Source organism: Arachis stenosperma, chromosome 4 (genome assembly GCF_014773155.1).
Source record: "Arachis stenosperma cultivar V10309 chromosome 4, arast.V10309.gnm1.PFL2, whole genome shotgun sequence".
Taxonomy (NCBI): Eukaryota; Viridiplantae; Streptophyta; class Magnoliopsida; order Fabales; family Fabaceae; genus Arachis; species Arachis stenosperma.
In genome coordinates this window covers 94,146,922-94,162,618 of record NC_080380.1, presented here as the reverse complement: position 1 = coordinate 94,162,618, position 15,697 = coordinate 94,146,922, and the positions used below count along the sequence as shown (strand labels likewise).

The 15,697-nt window shown below is 35.4% G+C and overlaps 1 pseudogene; it reads left to right on the top strand.

Moving 5' to 3' along the window:
• Nucleotides 1–10,272: 10,272 nt before the first annotated feature.
• Nucleotides 10,273–15,025, top strand: LOC130973879 (mitochondrial adenine nucleotide transporter ADNT1-like; annotated as a pseudogene).
• The last annotated feature ends 672 nt before the right edge of the window (nucleotides 15,026–15,697 follow it).

The window sequence follows — 15,697 nt, the reverse complement described above, 5'->3', positions numbered from 1 at the left end:
AGGTGTTGTAATAATATGTATGTATATATATTTGTAAGTTACTTGTATAAGAAGTTTTGTATGTATATATTTATATATATGCTTGTTTGATTGAATCAAAAAGTACTTTCCGGTTTTTCAAAGAAAACGATGACATGATTTCGAGTTTAAGACTCACATCTTATTATTAAATATAAGGAAGTTCCCGTAACATTCTCACTATCAGAGCGGTGTAGCCGAAAGCGTGACATTCTGACAGTAAAGGTGTTACAAGATACTACCTATGGTGTATTAAGTCGAGTTACCATATGTGGTCAACATTTTTATCTGGTTGCTGTAATCACAAAACAAATTAATCATCATTAATAAATTTGAATATAGTTGTTTACAGAGGATGAATGTCACCTTTACAGTAATGTCAAATGTTGTCTGATTGAGGTTCTCTCTCTCTCTCTCTCTCTCTCTCTCTCTCTCTCTCTCTCTCTCTCTCTCTCTCTCTCCATGTGTGTGTATGTGTGATGAGATGGTTAGGAAGTGAATTGTGTGACAAACTTCTAAGCTGTCTATTTGAGGTGGTTAGGAACTGAATTGTGTGACAAACTTTTAAGCTGTCCTAAATAGATTAGGTTGTGGAACTGAATTGTGTGACAAACTTCTAAGCTGCTCTAAATAGACTAGGTTGTACGTGGGAGGAAAGGTTGGAATTTTTTATTGTTTCTTTCAAAATTTATTGTCACCTGATTATTGGTTTAAGGGTTGTCTTATAATGAACATTAAAATAATCATGGCATGGTTTGTGGTTTTCTTTAAGAAAATTTTTTAGATGTTATAAGAATAAATGTGAGTTTAATTAACAATAGTTTACTGGTATGTAATTGCCATTAATAAACCTGACCAAAGTCATTGGTGTATTTGATTTGATCAATATGACTGGATGAATCGAAGGACACTTGAAGAGCTGAAGTTATAATCAAAAAGACTCTTGGGGTTGTGTAAGGATGATGAAGACTCACTATCATTAGGCAATAATCTAATACTCTAATTAGATGAGGATATCAAAGACTGCTTTTTAGGCACAAATACTCTAATGACCTTTGTTTTTTGACTTTAATTTTTTCTTTTTTCTTTCTATCCTTTCTTGGAGTGTAGCTTATCACAATTCTTTTTTTTTTTGGCACGATAAATAAATAAGTTGCCATTGATGAATTTGAAACATAATTGAAAAGATATTTTAAAAAATAACTACCTTGAACATTTGTAAAGATTATCGATGAATTTGATTAAATTACCATATAAAAGATTTAATTATTTATTGTTATTTATACTTTTATATAATGGAAATATAATATAGATAGTTAGTGTATAAATTTTCCTTTTTAACATATTATTTATCATATATAATTTATAAAAAAATTCATTTTGTTTATTGATAAACCACTATTTTATGGTTTATCTTATACTCAATTGAGTAGTTTTTATCAACTCTTTACTCACTTATTCATACAAATCGCATGTTTTACATTTTCCTTCCTGATTTTGTGCTATGATTGAAAACATGCTTCTTTGATCTTATATTTGCTTATTATTAATCCTCTCTTATGATCATTAGATGCCTTGATATGTGTGTTAAGTGCTTTCAGATATTATAGAGCAAGAATGACTTGGAGGATGGAAAGGAAGCATGCAAAAGTGGAAGGAATATAAGAAGTTGGAGAAATTGCAAAGCTGTCAGCCTGACCCTCTCGCACTAAAACGACCATAACTTGAGCTACAGAGGTCCAAATGACGCGGTTTCAGTTGCGTTGGAAAGCTAACGTCTGGGGCTTCGATTTGATATATAATATGCCATAGTGGCTCTGACGCTAGGTGACGCGACCGCGTGCTCCATGCGGCCGCGTCGCAGTGACAAAAAACCAGCGTGGCAGATTTCTTCTCCAGCGATTTTTGGGCTGTTTTCGACACAGTTTTCGGCCCAGAAAACTCAGATTAGAGGCTATAAAGTAGAGGAATTGCATCCATTCAGATCATGCACTCATAAATTCACTTTTCATAGTTTTAGATGTAGTTTTTAATGAGAGAGGTTCTCTGCTCTCTCTCTTAGGATTAGGATTTAGGATTTCTCTTAGTTTTACGAGTGACTCTCAATCACAGGTTCTTTATTTTTATTGAATTTATGAACTCTTCCATGTTACAGATTACTCTTTTAAATTAATGTTATTTGAGGTATTTCAGTTTAATATTGCTTTCTTTTATTTACATGATTATTACTTCCCATCTAAAAGCATTTTTATTCCAGCAGCTTCAATTTCCTTTCCTTTTGGTCTTGGTTAAATAATTGGTAACTCTATAGTTATCAAACTCATTATTGATTGAAAATTGGATTTCTTCATTTCATTAATTCATATTCCAATAACTCTAGCCTTTCCCAAGGAAAGACTAGAACTTGAGGATTTGAATTAATTCATCCATTTAACTTACCTTCATAGTTAGAGGTTAACAAGGTGGGAGAAGAATCCAATTCTCTTCATAATTGATAAGGATAACTAGGATAGGACCTCCAGTCTTTATACCTTGCCAAGAGTTTATTTTACTGTTAATTTATTTTACTTGTTATTTAAATATGCTTGTACCCATTGCCCAAATTCCAAAAACCCCAATTTTACCTTTTTTATAGCCAATAATAAGAATATACCTCCCTGCAATTCCTTGAGAAGACGACCCGAGGTTTAAATACTCGGTTATCAATTTTAAAGGGGTTTGTACGAAGGGATTTCTGTTGGTTTAGAAACTATATCTACAACGCGACTAGTTTTGTAAAATTCTTCACTAGCAAAAATTCCAACGTCAAAATGGCGCCGTTGCCGGAAAATTGCAAACGTGTACCTTATTATTGGTTATTGTAAATATTTTTCTCAAAAAATATATATATATTTTTCTTTTACTTGTTTATTTGTTTCTCCTTTTTCCCCCTTATTTCTGATAACTACTATGAATTCTCACCCCTCTCGCTTTGAGTTTGGTTCTAACTTTGTTGAAGGAAATAGAAACCACACCAGGAATATGCATCAAGGTCAGACCAATCAAGGATGGATGGAGCCAAGAGGATCTAATCAACCCTTTAGGCAACAACACCATCCTAGATATCGTGGACAAAGACCAGGCTACAATGCATCCCAAGCTGATAGATATGGTGGACCACCTTGTAGCTACCAACAAGCCCCACCCTATGCTCAGAGATCATCCTTTCAACACAACCTCAACCCGCCACACTCACAAGCCCCTTTCCACCATTCACCTCCATATGACCCTAATCCTTATTCACCACACCAACCACCATATGAACCATACACAGAACCACCACCTCAATATACACCATCTCCATATCATTATCAAGATGAACCACCTTCCTACCATGAACCCTTTCTCCCAATAATTGAACCCTCCTATCCACCCCAAATCTCCTTGGAAAAAGTAATTGCTGATCTAAACTCTACTATACAAGCTCTCGCCGCCCAAATCGGATTACCAAATCCCTTCAACAATCAACCCTCAAGCTCTAGTACACTTCCTTTTCAACCACAGAATGATCTATCCATCCCATCACCACCATCCATGGAAGAGCACCCACATCCATCAATCCAAGAGCAACATGATCCCACTGATACTATTGACATAGAACAAGAGAGAAGGGATCATCTTCGCGAATCCATACTTCATAAGGAGCTAGAGGAGGCACTAAGGGTGAAGGTAGTAGACACCCTTGAAGTTGACAGCACGGTTGAAGAACTAGTGAAAGAAGACAACAAGGAGGATCTTATACTTAAAGGTAAAGAAATAGTTGGAAGGAAAATCATTGAGGACGAATATGATTGCATACTTAAATACCTGGATCAAGAAAGAAATTGATTACCTTTCCAACGTTCGGACATTCAAAGAACCCCCATGGTTTCATGTGGGAAATCTACTGAAGAATGTAGCAGGAAGGAGAAATTAGGCACTCCGGTGGATAGTGAGCAGCACGATTTGATATTGGAACAAATGGAGGAAGCCGAAATTATTAAAGAAGAAGAGGAGGCAGTGGTTGAAGACTTAGGAGATGCTGAACCTCCATGGAAAAATCAAGACATAGAACCTCCTTTCAAGACGGTTGCATTTGATGTTGAGGAGGGTGTACAACCTCCAAGGCATATCATAGTTGAAGACTTGGAAGAGGTTGATCAAGAGATGGAGATTCAAGAAGAAGAAGCACAACCTCCCATGCCCTTGGTGAGCAATGAAGAAAAGATTGAATTGGAAGGGAGCTACAAAGAGAAAGAGGTTTTAATTGAAGAAGCTTGCAAAGAGGTGGTAATTTTCAGAGAAGAGCACAAGGGAGTGGAGCTTGCAATTTCATTAAAAATACCTCCCCCTAAGTCGCCATCATCCTTCACAACATTCAAGTGGGTAAAATTCATATCCCTTAGCTTTCTAATTCCACTTGAATATGGGCTACTGGAGACGGATGGTCAACTTAGAGCTCTTTGTAACATTAAGAGTAAGCGGAAGATGGCCAGTGGTAAGAATTGTCCTACAAGGTTCATTATGGTTGGAAGCTTTAAGTTTAAATGCAAAGGTTGGTATAGAGCTCAACTGAATGGGTCTAGGAAGCTGTTTGGTCGCTGCAGTGAGAATTCAGATCACCTTTCATCCGATTGGAAAAATGCAGATCAAGACAAAAACGGGTGTAAAGGTAAAGTTTGGGATCCTAGAATCTGTTCTGACATTTGTCACCCCGGGAGCCTAAGAATCTGTTTGAAGCTTCGTAAGGGCTTTACGTGCTTAGTCTGGGACCCCGGAGGTTACTGGAGATACAAACATTGGTGGGGATTCCTGGATCAGTACAAGCATAAGCCACCATGACAGGAAGCTCCTCAAATGTCCAACTTAAGGACTTTAACTAAAAGTGCTAGGTGGGAGACAACCCACCATGGTATGATCGTTCTTTTTCAATTTATTCTATTTCGTTTTGTTTGTTTTTGAGTTTTATTTTATTTTATTGAACCTGGAATCATGCATAGCATTTACATTAAGCATTGTATTCTGCATACTGCATTCTGCATTTCGCAAAAAAAAAGAGAAGAAAACACGCACGCGACGCGGCAGCGTCGCTGACGCGTTCGCGTCACTAGTGCGTTGGGAGGAAAAGAATCGAACAGAGAGTCACGCGAGAGCGTGGCTGGAGGCATGCCTTTGGCACAAATCGCCCCATGCGACCGCGTCGCTGACACGACCGCGTCACATGGGAATAATGGCCTCCCACGCGACCGCGTGCCCCACGCGGCCGCATGCCTCAAATTCGACGTAAAAATGGTGTATGGCCGAAAGTTGTGCTGGAATTGGGCTGGACTCATGCTAGAAGCCCAAGCCCCCCACGCGAACGCGTACCCCACGCGGCCACGTCATTTTTCAAAAATGGCCATCCACGCGATCGCGTCACCCATGCGATCGCGTCACCCAAAATTTGGCAAAATAAGATTTTGAGCAGAGAGTTGTGTGAGCGCGAGGCTGCCCTCGCGCCAGTAGCATAAATTGAGTCACGCGATCGCGTCGAGTAACTTACAGCGCAAGTCGCGCGACCGCGTGCCCCACGCGTCCGCGTCGCTTGCGCCGCACAGCTTATCCTAATTTGCCAAATATCTTATCTTTTCTTCCCCAATCCTAATTTCTTCTATCTTTTCTTCTTTCTTCTTTCCTTCTTACTTACCTCTTCTTCCTTTCTTTCCCTTCTCATTCTTCTTATTTTTCTTTTTATTTTATTTTAATTTATTTGCATATCTCATTCATTGCATTTTAAATTTGTGCATATTTTTATTTTCCTTTCTGAATTTTTTATTTTTCCATTGGTGTTAAATATCTTTTCTTATTCAACTGTTGCATCTTTTCTTGAATTTATTTTGGTAACCTGTTTTACACTGTTGGGCAATACTATTTAAGGCAATGTTAATCTTTTATGTTATTTGTATTAATTTTGCATTGACATGAATTTATATTGTCTTACACTCTCTTCCCCATTGTTGTACATTTTGTACCACTGGCATGCCATGGCTTCTATTGTTTTCTCACGTATATGTTGAAGCTTCCATGTAAATGAGACCCTTATCATTTGGCATTAACCCACCCATACTTTATTTATTTTCTTATCTTTAATTCTGGGTTACTTTTCTTCCCTTTTTCTTTCAGGATGGCCACTTGGAGGGGAATCGAAAGACATTTACATAGGGAGAAAAACAAATCCATCTGCACAATCCTTGAAGAAAGGCATCAGTTGGAACAACCCGTCCACCTGCACATCTCAGCATGCACCGAGGACGGTGCAATCTTTAAGTGTGGGGAGGTCGATACCGATCTCCATGGGTTAGTACTTTCTTGTCTCAACACCAATGTTTAAATTTTCTTTGTAGATTAGTTGTTGCATTTGCATGTTTATTTGATTTTTGCATATTTTACCACTTGGTTGAAGTAATATTTTCTTTTTTTTTTAACTTTCTATAGTATTTCACTAATTTAAATTAAAAACTTTTTGAATAACTTGTATGAAGAAATTTTATTTTGGAACATGGTTTAAAGCTTGAACACAATAAACCAGTGAGATTTTGAGCCTATTTGATTGGTTGTATTTTATCAACCAATATTTTAATTTTGGTGTGTGTTTTTCTCTCTAAAATTGTGATCTTTGTCTTGCTGGATTCTATATTTCCATTGTTTAATGTATGCATACACTTATATGATTGAGGCCTTGTTTCACTGAGCTTACATACCCATATGGCCTTAACCTTTTCATTATCTATTGCAAACCAATTTTGAGCCTATTTTACCCCTTTGTTCTTTATTTTAGCACATCATTAACTCTAAGCGAAAAACAATAATGCTCTTAATTTGAATCCTTGGTTAGCTTAGACTAGTGAGAATGCTTATGAATTAAGTGTGGGGAAAAGTGGGTTTGGAAACATCTTGTTTGAGAATTGAGTATCTTAGAATTTTCTGAAAATGTGAAAGAAATGTTTAGGACATGTTCATGCATTCAATAAATTAATCATATGCATTGAGAAAGACAAAAGAAAAAAATATATATATAAAAAAAGAGCAAAATAAGTGAAAGGGGATAAAATGCCCCAAAGTAAGTGGTGAAAGCAATGCATATGAGTTGTACTTGAAATTAGAATGCATGAACATGTGGAAAACATAGTTAATGGGAAGTCAGATTTTATATTATGATTACATGGATTGTCCTAAGTTAGGTGGAATAGCTTATGTTAATTAAGGATTCAAATTTTAGTCCACTTGGCCAAATACAATCCTACCTTGACCCTAACCCCATTACAACCCTTAAAAGACCTCTTGATTTGTGTATTGGTGGATTAAATTTTTGTTGATTGTTAGATGAATAGCAAGCTATAGAAAGCAAGATTAGTAGAGAATTGAGAGAATTGACCCTAGACACTTGAGAGTTAGAATGATATACACTACCAGTAAAGGTTCAGTGCTCAATTCTATGTTCCCTGCTTTCATGAGCTATCTTCTTCTTGCAAGTTATTTGCATTGTATTTTGTGATTTGAATTAGTGAAATCCAGTTCATATTTGTCTTGAAGAACTTATTTATTTTTAACCAAGTAGGTAGAAACATTTTGCATTTAGTTGCATTCATAGGTTGCATCTCATACATTCTATCATTCCTCTTCATCTCTTTATAGTTTCTCTTGAGCTTAGCATGAGGACATGCTATTGTTTAAGTGTGGGGATGTTGATAAACCACTATTTTATGGTTTATCTTATACTCAATTGAGTAGTTTTTATCAACTCTTTACTCACTTATTCATATAAATCGCATGTTTTACATTTTCCTTCCTGATTTTGTGCTATGATTGAAAACATGCTTCTTTGATATTATATTTACTTATTATTAATCCTCTCTTATGACCATTAGATGCCTTGATATGTGTGTTAAGTGTTTTCAGGTATTATAGGGCAAGAATGACTTGGAGGATGGAAAGGAAGCATGCAAAAGTGGAAGGAATATAAGAAGTTGGAGAAACTGCAAAGCTGTCAACCTGACCCTCTCGCACTAAAACGACCATAACTTGAGCTACAGAGGTCCAAATGACGCGGTTCTAGTTGCGTTGGAAAGCTAACGTCCGAGGCTTCGATTTGATATATAATATGCCATAGTGGCTCTGACGCTAGGCGACGCGACCGCGTGCTCCATGCGGCCGTGTCGCAGTGACAAAAAACCAGCGTGGCAGATTTCTTCTCCAGCGATTTCTGGGCTGTTTTCGGCCCAGAAAACTCAGATTAGAGGCTATAAAGTAGAGGAATTGCATCCATTCAGATCATGCACTCATAAATTCACTTTTCATAGTTTTAGATGTAGTTTTTAATGAGAGAGGTTCTCTGCTCTCTCTCTTAGGATTAGGATTTAGGATTTCTCTTAGTTTTACGAGTGACTCTCAATCACAGGTTCTTTATTTTTATTGAATTTATGAACTCTTCCATGTTACAGATTACTCTTTTAAATTAATGTTATTTGAGGTATTTCAGTTTAATATTGCTTTCTTTTATTTACATGATTATTACTTCCCATCTAAAAGCATTTTTATTCCAGCAGCTTCAATTTCCTTTCCTTTTGGTCTTGGTTAAATAATTGGTAACTCTATAGTTATCAAACTCATTATTGATTGAAAATTGGATTTCTTCATTTCATTAATTCATATTCCAATAACTCTAGCCTTTCCCAAGGAAAGACTAGAACTTGAGGATTTGAATTAATTCATCCATTTAACTTACCTTCATAGTTAGAGGTTAACAAGGTGGGAGAAGAATCCAATTCTCTTCATAATTGATAAGGATAACTAGGATAGGACCTCCAGTCTTTATACCTTGCCAAGAGTTTATTTTACTGTTAATTTATTTTACTTGTTATTTAAATATGCTTGTACCCATTGCCCAAATTCCAAAAACCCCAATTTTACCTTTTTTATAGCCAATAATAAGAATATACCTCCCTGCAATTCCTTGAGAAGACGACCCGAGGTTTAAATACTCGGTTATCAATTTTAAAGGAGTTTGTTACTTGTGACAACCAAAACGTTTGTACGAAGAGATTTCTGTTGGTTTAGAAACTATATCTACAACGCGACTAGTTTTGTAAAATTTTTCACTAGCAAAAATCCTAATGTCATTTATTCTTAAAATTAAATTCATGACTTTTTAGTTTTAGTGTACCATATTTACTATCCTAACTAATCTCAAATTTATTATTATTATTTCATTTATAACAAAATAAATTAATAATCATGTTAGTATCTACTAATATATTATATTAATAAATATATTATTTTTATATTGGTTATTAAATGATTGATGAGATAATTAACTAAAATATTATATCATTATAATATATTTTATTATAAAAAATTATTTTGTAAAAATTAATAATTTTTTACTGATAATATAATTATTTGATCAAACACCATCGTTAAATCATATCTATTTTTTTTAATAATTGTTAAGATAATTAATTTTGTTCACATAACATTACGTAATTATATATATATATAATTTTTTACCGACAATATATTAAATTATATTAAAAAGTAATTACTTTTAATTATATCTGTGTGATACTTAAAATTAAATTAAGTTTTATATAAAAATTGAATTTGTGTTGAAATTAATGTTTAGTATATTTATAATATTATCGTTTTATAAAATTTTTATGATTATTTAAATAATAAGAATAAAAATAATTACTGTTATTTATGTGTGTAATATTTTATCCGTTTCTAGTTTTTTATTTTTTAATTTGTGTCTCTTTTTTATATATTTATTTTTTGAAAAATGGTGTCACCTGTTCTGTTTAGTCACCAGAGCGATCTAAAATCTAAACCATAGCGTTTGTTGTGTTTTTGGAGAGAAAGAAAGAAAGAAAGAAAAAAAGAAAGGAAAGGAAAGAAAGAAATGTCTCTGAAAATCATAACGTTTTAGGCAGGATAATACGACAACTAAATCGGTATAAAATTCTGAAAATAACTCTGCTTTAAGCATGGCATCAGCAAAAATGACATCTTTAAAGACTTTGCCACTCAGGTCTCATTTCATACCAATTTCCCTTTTCACTCTCTTCTTACAAAATTTTACTATCAAATTATCATTTTTTTTTCCTTACCAATTCAAACTGTGGGTTGTTTGTTTCAATATCAATAGCACACAACTTTCAGTTCACATTGGAATCTCATTTCAGTGACTAATAATATCTTTATATGTTGAAATGTTACTTAGTTTAGGTTAGGTTATAACTATAAAAAGGTTTTAAAATAGCAATCGATTGTGACAAAAAAAATTCGTTGTTAAAAGCCACCAATTTAACTACTAATATAATATTTCAAGAACTGAAAAAATGTTAGTTGCTAAATCGATTGCTAAATTACAATTAGCGACCGATTTTCTACCAATAAAATTTTTATACTAGTGACCATGCTCACCTTCTCAAACGGTTACTGAGCTACACTTCTCCCCTGCCACCACGGATGTGACCACCGCCGAAAGCACCGCACAACACAACACCCTCTCCATTAGCGACGTCGTTGTCTGAGCTCGCAGCGCCGCCGTCGTCTTCTGAACTCGCAGCCGTCATCGTCGTCTTCTGAACTCGCAGCGCCGTCGCCGTCGTCTTCTGAGTTTGCAGCACTGTAGCCGTCGTCTTCTTAGATCTCGGTGCCGTCGCCGTCGTCTTCACCAATTTCTTTACTAGTTGATTTGTTCAATTTGTTCCGTTATGACTATCCGATAACCTCTATTTGTTCAATTTGTTAAGGCAGTACTCTATTCCCTAATCCAAATTCCGATCCATTCTGTTAGGGCTTTTTCACCATATCTATTTTGGAATCTTCTGCAACCACAGAAATCTGCTAATTAGATTTTCTCACTAGAAGAACACACGAGCCTGCAAAAATGACTTACGATAGTTTTTCTGGTTCTTTTCTCTTCTGCAAAAAAACCTTGAATATACCGAGTTATTATGAAGCTTAAATTTGTAATATATCTCTTTGTTAGTTAGCTCCATATTTATCTAGAAGTTAGTTTATTTAGTGGCAGGAATAGAAGATTGAGATCTCTCTCTGCACATAGCAGAATCTTGAAGCTTCTTCTCTGTTCTTTCTATTCTCTCCTCACACAAGCTCTGTTTTAATTTAGTAATTTATGTATTTGGTATTTAGTGATTTTGTGTCTTGCATGTCATTTTTTAATAACAGAAATTGCTAGCTGTAATAGATGAGGTTGAAGCATTGTGACCTGAATTTAAACTCCTTTGGAACAAATTGAACAATTGGAGGTAAATCCTAGCTGTAATAGCTGTAATATTATTCTACTCTCTTGCTCCTTGGGGCCGTTGCTTCTTTGCTCTGCTCTCTCTTGTTTGTGGTTCTGCTAGGAGAAACCTTGAAGGCATGCTTATAATTTTATGGTCCTAGTGCAACTTTTTATCAGTACTCTTCTGGTTTTTAATTCTGTCCCTTTGGAAAGCTTTAATTTCTGAATCTTAGATGCTTCTTTGCTTCATCAGGGGTCTAGTGCCCTCATGGTATAATTATTGTTAGTGTATATAGTAGTATGTGGCTTCATAATTTGTCCCTTGTTGGATCTTGCTATTTTGTTATCATGATAATTATATTGAGAGAATTAAGGCATCTCTAGATATATATATGTTTAAAGCTATTCTGATTTTGACTAATTTGTTAGAATGCGAACTTCTGAATTTGTCTTTAAATTTATTAGATGTTTAGATGACTCTGAATTCACTGTTGAATTTGTCTGTAAATAGGTGGTTTTGCTGGGTGGAAATTTTTGAAGTATGAGAATGTTGTTTTCCTCTATATTCCATGAACACCCTTCTCCTTTACATGCTTTTTTATTTTAACACTACATTTAGATTTGTGAGATCTTGACTTTAATGATGACATCACTGTTTTCTCTTAATCATCTGCTGAATGCCCGTGTTTAGTGATTAAGATAAGATATTTGCAAGAATATTATTAATTATTAATGTACAGTTCTATTTTGTGTCTACCTAACAAATTTTTTAGTTTGAACCTACCCTTATTTTCACCTCATTTGTGTATCCCCCAAAGTTTCTAAAATTTGTTTTAGATCCAGCACCTTTTTCTGGATTATTAGTTACACACATTGGTAGTTGGTACCTATTTGGGTTTGGAGAAAATTAAGATTTTGACTCAATCCCATTTACCATTTGACAATCCACTTTTGTATAATTCACTGCCCATTTTCTATTTTTCTTCATTCCATGTTGTTATCTCTGGTTTGAGCATTGGATTGTGTTCAGTTCTCTTCTGTTCTTCTTTGACTGCAGAATATAGTGACTGAGATCAAAAGGAGGGTATCTGATTTGAACTGAAGAATATAGGGAGTTTCATTTAACAAGTTTCAGTTTTTTGTTCATTGCATCTGACATATTTTTAAGTGTCCCTGTCCTGTTTCACTGACTATTGTTTTCTCTCAGATCTATACTGCAGCTGTATCAGCAAAAAACTGGAAATGGTATGTTCGTATTTATTGTTTTCTTTCCCCATCTGGTTTTTTGGTGTTGGGCAAGAGGGATTGCAGGTTTTGGTCTCCAGTTACTGCTTTCTCATTAACTGATATTTTTACAGATGTACCTATAAAAACTTAACAATGAAAATTAATAAGTAGCACTTTTCTCAATCAAAGAAAGGAAAGGGGCTGGGGGTGGGTTCAGTTATAAAACCCTGTTTGTCTAACTGTTTTTCTTATGATTTTGGCAGAGGATGCTCAGCTGACTCCTGTTTTACGTCTTGGAGCTGGAGCATGTACTGGAATAATTGCCATGTCCGCAACTTACCCAATGGATATGGTTCGAGGCAGGATAACTGTAGAGGTACATCTTTGCCTTCATTTTTCTGTTTACCAATTGCTTGGTTTGCAAATCACATAGGTAGCGTTTGTTTTGCAGTACTGGGACAGAGACTGAGAAACTGAGACACAGTATCATATTTGTTGGCTCAGAGACTGGTACTAAAATTTGTTTCTGTCTCCAAAATTTCAGTATTTCAGTGCCTCCAAAATGTAGGGACACAGGGGACTGATATTTTTAGAAACAGAGACTGAAACTTTAATAATATTTTATACCTAAAATACTCTCATTTTAATTAATTAATTCCAATTTTATCCTTTGTGCAAATTAAATTAGAGTTTTATTCTTGTTTCAATTTTTGTCTCTCACTTGGCACCAAACAGAATACTAAACTCTTAGTCTCTGTCTCTCAGTCTCAGTCTTTCAGTATGTCTCTCCACCAAACGCTACCATAGAGAGAAGATATAACATTGGTTTTCTTCGTGTTCTTTGTGCTCTACTGCTCTTAATATTTATAGTATGCTTTTTGTTGTATTTGCAGACAGAGAAGTCCCCTTACCAGTACAGAGGGATGTTCCATGCTTTGACAACTGTGCTTAGGGAAGAAGGCTCACGTGCTTTATATAAGGGTTGGCTTCCTTCAGTCATTGGAGTTGTGAGTAATCTTTTCATTTTTACTTCTTTACAAAGTTGATGATTACAGTCATGATCATAATGGCAAATATGACAAATCTTAATATTGTGCTTGGGCAATTCATGCAACTGATATAATTAACTCCCTAAAGTTCCCCACCCCCTCCTCTCATGCTGTAGTGGCTGTAATGCTGTTATTAGAATTAATGCTTTCTTATTTTTTAATTGTTTTTCCAGTTTTCCAGGTTCCATATGTAGGTCTAAACTTTGCTGTTTATGAGTCTTTGAAAGATTGGTTAGTTAAATCCAATCCATTTGGTCTAGTGCAAGATTTTGAGTTGAGTGTGACAACTCGCCTGACATGTGGTGCTGCAGCTGGAACTGTTGGGCAAACTGTTGCTTATCTCCTTGATGTCATTTGTCGAAGAATGCAGATGGTGGGGTGGAACCATGCTGCCTCTGTTGTACTGGCGATGGAAGGGTAAAGGCCCCACTTGAATATACTGGCATGGTTGATGCATTTAGGAAAACTGTTTGGTATGAAGGAGTTGGTGCATTATACAAGGGTCTGGTGCCCAATTTTGCAAAGGTAAATCTTTATGTTAATATGCTCATGAATCATCTAGTTTTGCAAAATCTGGTTGCTATATCCAACTTGATTGTAGATTTACTTTGTGCTGCTCACTTTGTCACATGATGACTTGGTGTCAGTTGTGTGATTAGCCCATCATTTGTTGGTGTTTCCCCACTGGTTAATACTTCAAACTTAACAAGCTTCTACCCAGTTGCATTGTCTCTACTTATCTGAAGTTTCTGTAGTCTGATTCAAGAAATGATATGTTGGCCTTGGATTTTCCACCCTTGTCTACTCACTAGTGCTGTCCTATTTTGAAGAGTCATGAGTTATTTATAACTAATTTGGGTTGCAGTCCGTAGCCACACAAATCAATGAACAAGTGCATAGCAGCCTCTTTGTAGGATGTGATAAACTGAAGAAATTGTAGTATTTCGATTTGTTTAATGCCTTACTAGATGGTTGGTGCTTATGGATGATCTCAATTCTCATTTACACTAGCCAATTTTCGAAGGCCTTAATTTTCCCGTGTTGCTAAAACCATTCTTCAACTCTATATTGCAGGTCGTCCCATCCATAGCAATTGCATTTGTAACATATGAGGTGGTGAAGGACGTTTTAGGAGTGGAGCTCAGAATATCAGACTGAAGGATATATCAGTTTGCCTGTTTGGGGGTTTTTGGTAGGCAAGGGGATGCAGAGATGGCAAATTAGGGCTATTTTCTTGTTTTTCATCTCTCTACAGATGAGTTAGGAAGCATTTGAGATAGGGTCTATAAATGAATTCCCTTGTTTCCTATTTGTATTTCCTTGGGAACATCCTGTAGCATTAGCTTCTTATTCATCTTCTCTGGTAATAACTGTTGTGGAAAAACAATACGACGACTGAACGACATATGTGCTTGGCTTTTTCTGCACGAGTGAAGAAAGCATTTTTACTGCTGGAGTTTCGGTCACTGATTACTGGATGCTCCTCCATAGCTCTCCAGAGTGTATTCGTTATTATGACTTGCTTTCTCGTGCGAATTTTTAAGCTGCCAGACTTACACAAACAATAACCCTGGCTTTTTTTTTTTTTTTTTTCTTTATACTTCATGTTTGCTTTTAGAATAACGTAATATTAGTTTGCTTTTATTAGTAGTTGATTGCAATTGGTGCTTTTTGTTATATTTCTATAAGTAATCGTCTTGATTCCTCGTTTTGCTCATTCAATATACAAATGGTCCAGGTTTGTTAACTGATTGGGTGGAAGAGTGTTCGAAATGTAAGCTGAATCCTTCCTTCATCGCATTATTGGTTCTAGTGGAAGAAATCTATATACTGCCTTTTGAATCTAAATTGTGGCAATTATTTGTATAGGAGTGGCTATATATGCCTAGAATGTAAACATGATAGAATATATCTTATGTCTACAATACCAATTGTTGGGATCAAAACCGATTACTATGTTCCATTACAGATTTTTGTTACTTTGAGTTTAGTATAAATGTATAATGAACGGCTTATCTGATTCTAGGACTTGGGCAACGTATTACCGTGTATTTGAATGAACTTGGTTTTCATTCAAAGATAATTTATAGTTGTT